General features: G+C 31.3%; 1 long non-coding RNA gene and 3 other non-coding genes across 6 annotated transcripts; all 4 read left to right on the top strand.

Annotated features, from left to right (window-relative positions):
* Nucleotides 1–5,650: 5,650 nt before the first annotated feature.
* On the top strand, nucleotides 5,651–8,885 carry LOC125190097. 3 transcript variants are annotated; one of them, XR_007170846.1, is made up of 4 exons: nucleotides 5,651–5,777; nucleotides 6,672–6,851; nucleotides 6,951–7,028; nucleotides 7,260–8,885. It is a non-coding gene; the product is annotated as an uncharacterized LOC125190097 (long non-coding RNA). The 3 variants fall into 3 exon arrangements; XR_007170847.1 differs by having other exon boundaries at nucleotides 6,951–7,363; nucleotides 8,170–8,885; XR_007170845.1 differs by having other exon boundaries at nucleotides 6,951–8,885.
* LOC125191439 lies at nucleotides 6,177–6,253 on the top strand. Its single transcript, XR_007171123.1, has one exon. It is a non-coding gene; the product is annotated as a small nucleolar RNA Z102/R77 (small nucleolar RNA).
* LOC125191443 lies at nucleotides 6,323–6,400 on the top strand. Its single transcript, XR_007171126.1, has one exon. It is a non-coding gene; the product is annotated as a small nucleolar RNA Z102/R77 (small nucleolar RNA).
* LOC125191445 lies at nucleotides 6,464–6,540 on the top strand. Its single transcript, XR_007171128.1, has one exon. It is a non-coding gene; the product is annotated as a small nucleolar RNA Z102/R77 (small nucleolar RNA).
* Nucleotides 8,886–13,007: the final 4,122 nt, after the last annotated feature.

The following is a 13,007-nucleotide window of genomic DNA, read 5'->3' as shown; positions in this document are numbered from 1 at the left end:
AATTCTTATTTGTTTCGTAACTTTATAAAATCGGTTGGAAAATTCATAAAGTTGGAAAAAATAATATTGCTTTTGTGTAAAATATAATTGATGTTTTTCAACAAAGAACGTCATTTTCTTTATAATTAGACGGTATTGTTAACTCGCTTCAGGTAATGTCTGCGCATGATTCATCGAATGTTATATCATATATAATTTTAAAAAAAAATCCACTAAATAAATACAAACAAACATATCCAACGTTTATGGTATTTTTTTCGGCTGATTTTAAAAGGGTTGCGCTAGCGTGCTAACTAATTTACTGTAATAACTAATAACTTTCAATTCTGTGTATTAAAATTATCAACACAAAGATATAATTATATCAATACAACATGTAAATTTAAATATCAACACAAAGACATAAGTTTATCAACACAAGAACATTGATAAATTTATATCTTGTGATGATATTTTTAATATACAAAATTGATATTAGTTATTAGTTATTACTGTAACTTAGTTAGTATTCACACACTGATTTTAAAATATGCAAGGTAAATCATAATTTGACTAAATTGCATGATTTTTTGAAATTATGCGAGGTAAATATTTGACTAAATTGCATGATTTTTTTTAAATTTGTGCTTCTTTTAGTGATAGCTTGATTTTCAATCAAATCATAGTACGCATGTGTCCTTTTTTTTTTAAAAAAAAAAGTAACTCTTATATGAAGGAGGAAATTACAAATAAACTTTTAAGAAATGAGAAAATTACAACTGATGTCAAGATGACTCGAACTCGGCACCTCATACATTGATGTCTAAATTCCTTGCCGCTAAGACAAAGGCTCCGGAGGGATTACCAAGAACTTTTTTATTTATTGCAAAAATTTATAACTATTCAAGTGGCATTTACATTTTTTTTTCATCATAACAAAAAAAAAAAAAAACTTTTTTATTTATTGCAAAAATTTATAACTATTCAAGTGGCATTTACATTTTTTTTATTTGATATTAATATAAAATTATTCAAATGACAATGTTGTTATTTTCTCCGGAACTCCCCTTTTACTGTTTTACATATGTATATGATTCAAAATTCAAAATTAATAGCCCATTTTTTAAGTAAATAAGAATTCTAAGTATATACTCCATAAATTTCCACTTCTTTGGATATAGATAAAACCAACCTTTTTTTTGTAAGTATTTGAAAAATAATTAAAAAAATTGGAATGAAATAAATTAAGCATATATTACAAATATGAGACACATAGATAAATTCATAGAATAAAATATAAAATACAACTTAAAATGAAAATGAAAAGAAATAAGAGGCTTTAGGTTTACATGACTGACGTGGCCACCGTTTATCTTCTCCCGTCTTCACAAAATCTCCATTTTTCTTCTACAAATTTTCTCATCCTCTCCGATTTATGCTACTTCTCCCTAAGTTGCTCTTCTCCAATTTTCTAAACAACAATAATATCTCTATTTCTTGTTCCCTTTCTATTACTTAATTTTCTGTAGGATCGAGGCAAATATGTTGTCCTTTGAAAGTCTATTATGAAGCTTTCCAATACGACTTGAATCCGTCATTGATCTGCAATAAAAATAGAGGAGAAGACTAATCAAATGTTAAACAACATACAAGTAGAATATTAAATTAAAATTTACTCTAGAAAATCAGCCAATTTTCTCATCCTCTCCGATTTCATGCTACTTCTCCCTAAGTTTCTCTTCTCCAACTTTCTAAACAACAATAATATCTCTATTTCTTGTCCCTTTCTATTATTCTAATTTTTGTAGTGTCAGAGGCAAAGGTATCGTCCTTTAAATGTCGATTATGAAGCTTTCCAAATATCATAAATTACATGAAAATGATGCCATAGCACAGGCGTGATATAACATGAAATGTTACAAATATAGGCACAATATCCACCAACATATACCGTTAATTAAGTGCACGACCCATTCTCTTTTATTTAAACTTATTTTATACTGTAAAATGATTTTATAAATTCATAAAAATATCATTATATGAAATATGAAATCTGAAATCATAAATATATATAAAATAAAAAATAATTATTAAAAAAATATAAAATCAAACAAAGAAAAAAAATAACATATATACCGAATGATAAACAATATTATTATTTCAAGTTCTAAACTCATATAACCAAATAAGTTTATAAACTAAAAATTGCACACAAATCATATATCATTTAAATCACTTTTAGATCTATATTACAAAAAATCAATCACGAACACATGTCAATAAAAATAATGTATAAATATATATTAGAAGATAGTTAAATCGATCAAAATTATCAACAAAAATACAACAAAATAGCATGGAATATACAACCGATATGCATTCATTTAGTCGGAAAAAAAAAAAAGAAAAAAAAGAAACGGGTTGCATAGCCTAATAGTATTCCCGTATTGCATACTTCCCGTGTAGCTTTGGGAGCACGACCGAAGAGTATAAATTGTAACCCTCCAATCTTGAACACCTACATCATTATAAAGCATGAAACATATTTAAGAGTTATAAAACCAATTAGGTTTTGTTTTCAAAAAGTATAAAGACATTATACAGAAGTCCTACTCCTAAAAATACACACTAAAAATGTAGAGAGTTTGAGAAAAGGGAAAATAAGTTTGTAGTTGTGTAATTTCATCTACAATTCTATGTCATTTATAGTCACAAAATGAGAACATAAGGAGTCATGGAATCAACGCAACATAAATTACAAAATTAAGATGGTGGAAGTACAGGCCATGGAAAGAATTAAAATGGCATAATTGGAATGTAACTCCTCTTATTATTAAAGAAAACGTATTAAGTGCAACATTACCACTAACTATATCACTAATCCACTAACTATTGAAATTAAATAACCAACTAACACTTAATCACACTGTTTATAAATTTTTAATTCATTTAATATCTATTTTAAATGGTCATTTTCCTAAATACCCCTAAAATTCCTCTTATTTCCCTAAACACACCCAAAACTCTCCTTTTATATATTGTATATCACAAATTTAACAATCCTAATTTAGATTTGGAGAAATTATAATAATTTTATAATTTTCATACTACTATAATTTATAAATATTATATATATATATATATATATATATATATATATATATATAGTAGTGATATAGGGCAAGCTCCCCTTAAGTGTATAACTAGAGAACAAATTTCAACCACAAGATTAAAAAATCAAGGGTTGAAATTCAGCATATGATTTGCAAATTGGTCCAAAAAATTACTTCACTATAAGCAAGAATTTATAAAGGCAGGGTAAAATAGTCATTTAACAAACAAAGTTGTGATTAGAACTTGAATTCCTATCATTTAGATTAATTTTCTTCTGCCCGCTATCTCTTCTGCTCAAATTCTTCATCGATTCTCCACCGATCCCCCTCTTTTGCTCAAATTCTCCATCAATTCTTTTGTGTTTTTTTTTTAGGAATATTCCATGGTTATGGGAAATGTTTGTGATCCTGCATATTTTTTTTTTTTCTTTTTTAGTGAAATAATTGCTTAGAGTGAAGTGTTTGTGATCCATGCTTATATTCTCTGTTTTTTTTTTTCGGTGATGTAAAACGTTTTAGAGGAAGTATTTAATGGTTAAGTAAAATGTTTGTGATCCATGATTATAAGCACTATTTTATCATTTTAGTGAAAAAAAAACGGCTTAAAGTGAAGATGTCATGTTAGAGTGGTGTTTGGATACTCTAATAGTGCACTATTTTTTCATTTTAGTGAAGAAAACGGCAAGTGAAGTATTTCATGCTTAGAGTGAAGTTTTTTGTTCATGCTTATATTGTCTTTTTATATGGGTGGAAAAGCTTTGGGTGAAGTAACTAATGGTTAAGTGAAGTGTTTGTGATCCATGATTATAATGCACTATTTTATCATTTCGGGGAAACGATTAAAGTAAGATTTACTTAGGTGAAGTGTTTGTGATACTTTAAATAGTGTACTATTTTCATTTCGGTTAAAAAAACTGTTAATGAAGATTCCAGAGAGGGGTTTTTTCCTTTCTCATTTGCTCGTTTTTATTTGGAAAAAGTGATTGGTAAGTTTTAAAAGGGTTGTGAAGTTTTGTGAACTGGTTATAGTGCACTTTTTTTTCTTTTCCCTTTTATAGTGCACTTTTTTTTCATTTCGGTAAAATAAACGTCTTCAGAAGTATTTCATGCTTAGAGTGAAGTGTTTATGATCATGCTTATAAGTTTTTCCCCTCCAAAAAGATGTCACCTTTCCTTTTTAGTTTTCCCAAAAAAATGCACATTTCCTTTTTTGGGAAAAATTTTCTCTCACATAAATATAAAAATTATATTTTCTCTCCATTTAACACAAAACAAAAACCCCCTAAAAACCCCCGCCATACAAGTGTGACTCTTTTGTGGACGGAGGGATCTTTTTATCATTTCGGGGAAGTAAAATTGTTTAATATACTTCACTAAAATGGCTAGAGTAAAGTGTTTGTGATCCATGCATATAGTGCACTAATTTATCATTTTGGTGAAGTAAAATGTGCTTAGAGTGAAATGTTTGTGATGCATGTTTATAATGAAGTAGTATATCGTATTTTAGTGAGCTGTATTGACTTTATAGTGAAGTATATTGTGTGTACGATTTTGTATGGGTTTTATAGTGAAGTATATTGTCTTTAGAGTGAAGTGTATTGTCTTTATAGTGTAGTATATTGTGATTACATGTTTAAGCACTCAAAACATATTTCATTATATACTAACATCAACAAATGCTTCATATGCATTTATACGAGTGAATTGTAATGAAGGTAAAGTGAACCAATTTTGTCTTACAGTGCACCATCTTTGATCGTCTCACAAATTTATGAGATAGAAAAATCAACTCTTGCGATGAAATACTAAATTAGCATATCATGAAATCGACTATTAGAGATGGAGAAATCAGCTCTGCTATGAAAATTGATATAGCAGATCGTGAAATTAACAACTGACGATGGAGAAATCAGCTCTTGCGATGAAAAGTGATATAGCAGTTCGTGAAATCGACAATTAAGATGAGGAAATCAGCTCTTGAGATGAAGATTTTGCAAGATGTGATTGTTGAACAATGAACAAGAGCGTGAGCGATGGAGATTGTAGCAAATCTGCATAAGTTTTGTTGCGCCATATTGAAGCGATGGACTCCGTCGAGGAAGAAGAGGATTCTCTTATTGTTGCGCAAGACGCTGGTGATGCGTAGATGGAGATGAAGTTGTAGGAGATGGAAGAGGAGCACGAGAAGATGAGGCGCGAGCATGGAGGTTTATCGGTGGCGGAGCGGAGGAGAGCGTCGCCGAAATCTGGATGATTTTGTGTGAATCTGGATGAAGCGTGAATCTCCCATAGATTATGGTTTCCAAAAATGCCCTTGTTAATTACTTTTTAATTAAAATATATAAAAATAGTTAAGCCATAAGATTAATTTAGAGTATTAAGATGTGTGGCTGAGATTTATTCTCTAGTTATACACTTAAAATTAGTTAAACATTGATCACTCCTCTATATATATATTGTGCAAATTTACATGAATTTCGGCTACCATATTAAGGCAATTTTCTCCAATTCAAACTTACCCAAATTTAATGAAATAAATCCAAAATTAATGAGATATTTCCAAGGGCAAAGTGATTGGTAATATTTGCTTATAAATTCCATTTGCCCTAACATTCAAAGATCATATTTACTCTCTGCTTCGTCCGCCGCTCTCTCTCCCAAATTCAACTTTTCTCTTGCTCGAAGGTAATCATCTCCTCTCGTCTAATGCGTTTTACCTACCTACATTCTCCATGTTTCGATCCAATTTTTACAAGAATCAGCTCTCGCACTAATACGCTTTTATATACGATTTCTGATTTTGAATTAGAGAGAGGTCTGTTCTTCGAATTTGGTTTTTATTTTTTCAAATTAGTATTTTGGATCTGTGATTTTTTAGCTTAAATTCCTAAAATTTCTGATTAGATATGTTGTTTTTGGTCTTAGGGTTTTTAATTTCCCTCTTTGATGGTTTTTACTAAAATTTGACGGATTTGTCTTTTATTTTTAACTTTTCTCGTGTTGGCGTTTTTGTGTATTGATTCCACATTTGTCTGTTTTGAGGAGAAGTTGTTGCGGTTTTGTTTTATTACATTGGGTATCGAAGAATGATATGATGATTATGATATATTGATAGCTGTTATGATAGCTACTTATCATGTATTAGCTCTAGCTGATCATTCTTGCGAATGTTATTCTACTCAATTTATAGTTTGCTTTGTTTATTTTGTTTTATTTTTCTGTTTTATGGCGAATGAAATGATGATTCATAATTTTTTGATAGCTGATGTGATAGCTATTTATCATGTATTAGCTCTAGCTGATCATTCTTGCCAATGTATTTTACTCATATAATTGTTTGCTTTGTTTGTTTTATTTATTTGGTCTTTGAATAATGAAATGACGATTACAATTGTTTGATGGCCGATGTGATGGCTATTTATCACGTATTAGCTCTAGCTGATCATTCTTCCCAATTAGAATTTTAATGCTTTTTTGTTTTGCATCTGTTTTTGTGTTTTGTTTGTGTTTTGAAGTATACCATGTGAAAACATGGAATTATCTTATCTCCCACATTTAAATGGTTTATCTCCTTGGCAGATTTTGTGTAACTTGTCAAAATGAGGGGAAGGAGCTACACACCTTCACCACCAAGAGGTTATGGTAGAAGAAGAAGGAGCCCTCCGAGAGGAGGAGGGCGCTATGGAAGAGGAGGAGGGATAGAGGTGATGCTCCAGCTCCAACCAGCCTGTTAGTGCGCAACCTTCGCCATGATTGCAGGTTAGTTTGATGTACTTTTCATTTTGTTCATTTTTACCTACATTTGAGAAATGAAAGAAAAGGAATCCTGAATTCATGATTCTTACTTTCTTATTGTAGGCCCGAAGACTTGCGGAGGCCTTTTGGACAATTTGGGCCGGTTAAAGATATTTATCTGCCTAGGGACTACTACACTGGGTGAGTTCTTCATCAATGTTAAATCTTACCCGTTTTTTTTTACCTCCACCTTCCTTCTCAGGCACTTTCTCCTTCTCTCTCTTGTTCTTTCTCTGGCTCATTATTTTTGTCAGCCAGTTTTTCTGCTTCATTAGTCCTTCCTTGTTCCTTCTCTTGCTCTATTTCATTCTTTTGCACTGGTTCCCTTTCTAACTCCTTCTCTTGTTCTGTCTCCGTCCTCTCATATGGTAGTTTTACGTATTACGGCACACACGTCCAAACCAAAATATGAACTCGTCAGTTCAAGCCTTTGTCTCTCTTTCAAGAGTTCAGCAGTCCATCCTTTTAACTGTTGGGTAACACCTTGTCACCATCTTTTTACAATGCAAAACCTTGTTCACGTAACATGCTTGCATAAACAAAAACTAATTATTAATTTTTGTACAATTAGATTTATAGATTCATCTATTATGATAGTTGTATAAATTAAAAGTATGATATAAAAATAAAATTTTTTTATAATGACATCATTATGGTAGAAAAATGATAAAACTTACCACTACAAAAATAGTTGGTACAACAAATCTCTTAGTCTTGTTATTCTCCCAATTTTTATGTGTATCAATCAACTCAGACATCACATATCCACACCAATTGTAGCTTTTGATGTTGTCACTATCATGTATGAAGTCAAAAATTTTAGTCGTCACATTTTCATCTACTGAGGTATTGATCAATGCCGTCTCGATCAAAATCATGAAATTCCACTTAAACCATTTACCACCGTCCTCGTCCATGTATGGTGGTAAGTGGTTTAAGTGAAATTTCATGATTTTGGTCGAGACGACATTGATTAATACTCCATCAGATGGAACTGTGATGTCTAAAATTTTAGACTTCATACATGATGTTAGACATCAAAAACTATAATTGGTGTGGACATGTGATGTCTAAGTTAATTGATACACATAAAAATTGAGAGGATAATAATGCTAAGAGATTTGTTGGACCAACTATTTTTGTAGTGGTAAGTTTGATCATTTTTATAACCATAATGATGTCATTATAAAAAAGTTTTGTTTTCATATCAATACTCTTAATTTATACGATTGCCATAATAGATGAATCTAATTGTATAAAAATTAATAATTAGTTTTTGCAGGCATGTTACGTGGACAAGATTTTGTATTGTAAAAAGATGGTAACAAGGTGTTACCCAACGGTTAAATGATGGACAGCTGAACTCTTGAAAGAGAGACAAAGGCTTGAACTGTCGAGTTCAGATTTTGGTCTTGGACAGATTTTGGTCTTGGACGTGTGTGCTGCAATACGTAAAAGCTACCACATGAGCGGACGGAGACGGAACAAGAGTTGGAGAGGGAACCAGTCAAGAGAATGAGCAAGAAGAGAAGGAGAGGGAACCAATGCAAGAGAATGAACAAGATCAAGAGAAGTAACAAGAAATGGCTAATGAAGCAGAAAAACTGGCGGAGAAAAATAATGAGCCAGAGAAGAAGGAGAATGTACCTGAGAAGGAAGGTGGAGGTAAAAAAAACCGGGTAAGATTTAAACATTGATGAAGAACTCCCTGACGGGGCCAAGGATAAAAGCATCATTACGAGAAAAGGAAAATTGCGACCCTCTAAAAATTATATCCCAACAAGCTTATTACAAATTTGTATTTTTTCAGTTTATTCTTTTACATTGTTATAATGGACTTTCGTGGCTAATGTAGGATCGCGATCAAGAGAGTCTAGAGATAGGAGATGAAGAGTTTGTTTGTTTGGTTCATTCAATTCACCATTAAAGATCTCTTTCATTGATCATTTGAATTTTACGCATGTCAACAAGAAACACGGAGTTTCAGGATTTTGTTTACTTGAATTATCCAATTTTGAGAAACAGATTAATTTTAGTCGGAGAAGAAAGTTACTCAAAAATTTTCAGCTATTAGAATTAATTGATCCAATTACAAATAGGCTTTATTTCTCTCTTGTTTAATTGTGATCGTTGCTCTATGCTTAAGCATATACATGAAATTGTAGTTGATTCACTAAATTTGATGCATTTTTTGGCCTTGTTTGTTTTTGCTGCTGCAACTCTAGAATTAGATGGCAAGTATAACAGGATGTGATTTAAATTATTTAGTCGTGATTGTGTTTTGCTTATTATCGGGATGAACAGCAGGACGATAATATTGAGGAAGTCTGAATTCTATGCGGAAAAATCGATAACGAATGCCCTAATTTGACTGGATAGAGATTGGTTTCACTTTTGGGGTCTATGAAGGTCATTTCACCTCTTTATAATGTTCTTGTCTCTCTTTATGGTCTCTTTATGGTGGCTCTGAGCTTAAGCTTGCATAACCCTTTTTTATGCAATATGTTGAGTTAAATGACACAGAACTATTAGTTTCATTGCTGGGGAAGATTGATATATATGGCTGACTTTACTTTGGTTTCTTCGGAGCTTGAGAAACAAGAATCTGATTTCCAGTCCCGATGCAGTTCAGATTGTTCAAGATTGCATAAGGAAGTTGACGAACTTGATAAGGTGTTGAATAGTGGTTCAAATTATGAAGATTTTGATGCATTTCATCTTGCTTTCAAAGACTCTACATGTCTATACATGTGGTATAAACAGAACTACATAAGTATCAAGAAGTTTCACAAATTGTGTTCACAATCGAGGTTAAGTTACCCAGATTTCAATGTTATAAAAGAATGTAATCTGTGACTCACTATCTGTTAATGTACTGGCAATGTTACTAAACTATGGTCTGGCAGATACAACCACGGTCTGGCAGACTGCTGCCGCAAAACGGAACAATGATATAGATAAAAAAGTGAACAGCAAAGAACACCATCATTTGGCGGAAGAACCCGTAATACATCAACAAAATACGATAATAGTCGAGAGCATAGAGTCATTCCGACATTGTAATTGATAATCATTTAAGCGATGAAGACTTCATTGTAGAGATGTATGGAATATGTAGTATCATTCACCTGCCAACCTCCGGGCTATAGCCAATCGTGTAGTAAGTAAAGCATGTCCAAAGCACAGATTCTAATAACGAGAGTGGAATCTTGAGAATGGTAGCTGGAACTGCATATGCCCATGCAGGGTAGAAATGCAAGTCTCTCTGTTTGTAGAAAACTCCAAGTCTTCCAATAGTCACGAGCTCAGGTATACCATCGACAACTAGAATAATCAAAGAGTAAAACAGAGCTCCCAAGTAACTATTCGCATGGAGAAGATCGATACTCATCTGTGTCCTCAAAAATACTGTCATTGTAATAGATGCCAGTGACCAGCTTTCACTGAAAGCAAGCAATGTTTCTATGCAAGTTAAAAGCACATATAAACGCATACCAACCATGATATGCGTTTGTGCATACCTGAACAGATTTGAATACGTAAATGAAGGAATTTCTCTTCATCAGAAGACCACACATAAATTTTTTTGAAATATTTATAAAACATATATAAAAGGCAAGTTTTGGCCTTTTTTTTAATATTTATAAGTTTTATCCTTAACTTAGAAATTTATAAGTTATAAGATCAATTTGAATATTTATGTTTTGAGCTCTAATATAGTCATTTTTTTAAAATAAAGTTTAGATTATTCTTGTGGTGTATAAAATAGGTATTTGGCCTATATTAAAATTTGACTTATTCTGAAATTGGAGAAATGGGATTCAATACTTATTCAAAGACGTCATTAAAATTATTAAATTTGGTTAAATTTTGGTATTTTTCATATATTTTAAAATAAAAATATAAAATCGTGAGATTTCAATTTTCTTAATAATCTCATCCATGCAAAAATCGACGTTTTAATCCGCATGTCCGGTCGAACAGGATTAATCTGATTCTGCCGAATGTGGATTCGGAAAATCTGTGGTCAAACAAAAAAAAGATGTCATTTTGTGCATGGATTAGTGGTGGACCCTGGATTTTAATTATGGAGGATTCAACCTATTAATAACAATTGTTGAATATTTTTAGTATCGACGACGTCAAAAATAGCTCGACACACAGCTCGACACGTTAAGGAGCCGAGGAAGAGATGGATGAGAAGGGATAAATAATTTGAGAATAAAACTAATGAATTAAACTAATTACGAGAAATACTCAAAGAATAAAAGTAGTTATAAGAATTAGTTTAGTTATTAATATTAGAAATCTACAAAATAACTAACAATTAGAAATTCAAACAAACCACCTTATGATTCATACTTAGGAACATTCGGTCACTAGACCACTCCAACTACCAACTGAGCTGGCTGATTACCTTGTAGAGTTTTGTATGATTATATGCAACTCCCTCCATCTCCACAAAGTATGAATATTTGGTTTAATACGGGTTTAATATTTTTAAGATTATTCTCTTTTTTACTTTACTATTTCTCCACTTTAACTATTTATTACTCTATCCGTTTCATACTAATACAATCATTTTATTATTTTGGTACGTTCCATATTAGTAGTGTCATTCCCTTTATAGTAAAAGTCAAACAATTTCTTCTCACTTACTTTTCTCTCTCTCTTAATTTATTCTCTCTACTTTCTCCTCTCTCTTACTTTATTATCTTTTTATTTAATTAATTGCACATCATTTTCTTAATCTATGTGGCGAAAAGAAATGTCTTCACTACTATGAAATGGAGGGAGTATCATTTTTATAAAATGAGTGCAAAAAAGTGACCGAGACTCCTAAAGTGGGACGGAGAGAGTAATTGATAAAGTAAAAGAGAGAGATAAACGGTAGTGTAAGTTCTGTTAATGGACAGTGGACTCCACATCATTAGTAGCAGTGTTTTAAAAACCAGACCAGTTCGGTTGTGAACCGATGCTCAGTCCGGTCCGGTTCACCACTTAAAACCGTTGAGAGGTTGAGCCGGATGAGCCGGCCGGTCCGATCGAGAACGGGTTATTTGAAATTTTCAGTTTTTTTCTCAAAAATTTGTGTACAATGGGATTCGAATCATAAACATCATGTATGTGAGTCCAACTTCATTACCACTCCACTACTTCAGCTGTTGTGGCACAACAATAACTTTAATTATTCTTATAATCAATGAATAAATTTTCATTCATTCTATGATGAATTATTATTTTAATAAATTGATTAATTCATTATAATTAATTGTAAATAAAATATTTTAATTAAATTTGTTATTTAATAAACTTTAATAGTAATTTATTACACTAAATTTCAATATTGTCACATATATATATTTAATTAAATATAAGTTTTAATATATTAGTTATATATTTATATTTATATTTCTTCAAAATTTAATTATACTTATCCTCAATTAAGTTTAATAATATTTTATTTTTCACTAAATTATATATGAATTTGATCAAAACTACATTTTATTATATAATAAATTTGATATATTTATATAATATATATTTAATTATATATGCTACAGTAAAACGGTCCGACCAGTTGAACCGTGAACAAGTAGCTTCGTCGCCGGTTCACTTGTCGGTCCGATTTTTAAAACATTGATTAGTAGTGTAATGTAATTGTATAAGTTGTAAATAAAATGATATGTAAAGGTTATGTGTTGTTTAAATATTCCAAAATTAGAAAGTTCATAATAATTTTTAAGGACGGACTAATAAGAAAGTTCATATTTTTCAGGGATGGATGAAGTAGTAGATGGAGTAGTAAAAACACAAATGGTTGGGGGTTCCAAGGACCCCTCTCATGCGCCCACGTAGGGCCGCCACTGGCATGGATGTGATAATTAGGAAAAATTGAAATTTTTTTTATTTATAATTTCAAAGGTCATGACACAGATCGAAATTTGGCAAATTTCATAATTTAAAGACCCATTTTTTTGTTAGTCAAACTTCGAATTAGTTTACTATTAATATTTAGTTATTTTAACACTCTCATGCTGGGGATTGGTACCCCTTGCACAACGAAAGTCATGCATATACAAATAAATCAGATCTACAGATTTATTTGACCGATTATGG

The sequence above is a fragment of the Salvia hispanica genome, chromosome 5 (genome assembly GCF_023119035.1).
Source record: "Salvia hispanica cultivar TCC Black 2014 chromosome 5, UniMelb_Shisp_WGS_1.0, whole genome shotgun sequence".
NCBI lineage: Eukaryota > Viridiplantae > Streptophyta > Magnoliopsida > Lamiales > Lamiaceae > Salvia > Salvia hispanica.
The sequence above is the reverse complement of the archived record's forward strand: the minus strand, read 5'-3'. Positions and strand labels throughout refer to the sequence as shown.